General features: G+C 43.8%; 1 non-coding gene across 1 annotated transcript; it reads left to right on the forward strand.

The window, feature by feature from the left end:
• Window positions 1–446: 446 nt before the first annotated feature.
• On the forward strand, window positions 447–555 carry LOC147922815 (small nucleolar RNA R71). Its single transcript, XR_015589924.1, has one exon. It is a non-coding gene; the product is annotated as a small nucleolar RNA R71 (small nucleolar RNA).
• The last annotated feature ends 729 nt before the right edge of the window (window positions 556–1,284 follow it).

The raw sequence follows: 1,284 nt of genomic DNA on the forward strand, positions 1-1,284 counted from the left end.
CTGAGGATAGCTCTGATCTTTCCACATTTGGGTTCCTATAAGAAAGGTTAGAAGTATTTCTAAAGTTGTTGTTGAAGTTGTTGTTGTACCCTCGGTTTTGGTAGTATCCTTGAGCACCAACATAGTTGACTTCTTCTTCTTGGAAAGGCTTCATGTTTCCATTGTTAATAGTCTCACAAGAGTTTACTCCGCGTTGTTGATTCCTTAAAAGTTGATTCATCATGTTCTTAAGATCGGCAATCTCGTTAGAGTCGGAATTGCTAGAACGGATGGTTCTATCAAAATCAGTGCAAGTGTTGCTACTACTTGCGGCAAGGTTGTCAATGAGAGCTCGTCCTTCTTGAACGGTCTTCGTAGTGAAATCTCCATTGTTGGTCGTGTCGAATGATAGTTGATACTTAGGGTGTAATCCTCTATAGAAGGTACTTAAGAGGTTACCTTGAGAGAAACCATGATGGGGACAGTCACGTTCATAGTCCTTGAAACGTTCCCATGCTTCATAAAAAGATTCGACCGTTCCTTGTTGAAAACTTTGCAGCTTGTTGCGAAGAGAGTTGGATCTCGACTTGGTGTAAAAGTGGCTAAGAAAGGCTGACTTACATCCTTCCCAGCTAGTAATCGATTCAGGAGGTAGAGACTTTAACCATCTATGAGCCTTGTTGGCTAGAGAGAAAGTAAAAAGCTTACACTTCAAGTAATCTTCTGGAATCCCATTGGTTCTTGTTGTAGAGCATATTTCTTCAAAAAGATCAATGTGGTCCATTGGATGTTCGGTAGTAAGGCCATGGAACTGATTTTGCTTCACCAAGCCAATAATTTGAGGTTTAATCTCGTAATCAGGTCGTGGAGGATGAGTGATACGGATAGCAGCACAGTCTTGAAGAATTGGTTAGGAGCATCATAATCGGCTATGGTACGGTTAGGTGTGGCCCGTCTTAGAGGGTGCACATAAGCAGTTTGTCTTCCGCCAACTTGAGGTAGTGGTGGATTAGCGACAAGAGCAGGCTGGTGAGGAGGAACATCGAGGTTGTCTCCCATGCCTAGAGGATTAGCATCATGAGGAGCAAGTAGGTTGTCTCAGCCAATTTTAGGGTCGAGTTGCGGATCAGCGGCTACAAGGTTGGGGTTGCCACCTTATGCGAGAATTGGTTCTCCTTGCTCGTTGAGGGCAGGAGGTATCAGCGGTTCGTCGAGGTTAAAGGGACCTTGGTCCTGGTTTCTTTCTTCGGCCATGAGTTGTTGTTTTTGAAGTTTCCTAAGTTCACGTTCTAGTCGATCAATGTC

The sequence above is a fragment of the Camelina sativa genome, chromosome 18, assembly GCF_030686135.1.
Source record: "Camelina sativa cultivar CO46 ecotype springtype chromosome 18, ASM3068613v1".
Classification (NCBI taxonomy): Eukaryota; Viridiplantae; Streptophyta; class Magnoliopsida; order Brassicales; family Brassicaceae; genus Camelina; species Camelina sativa.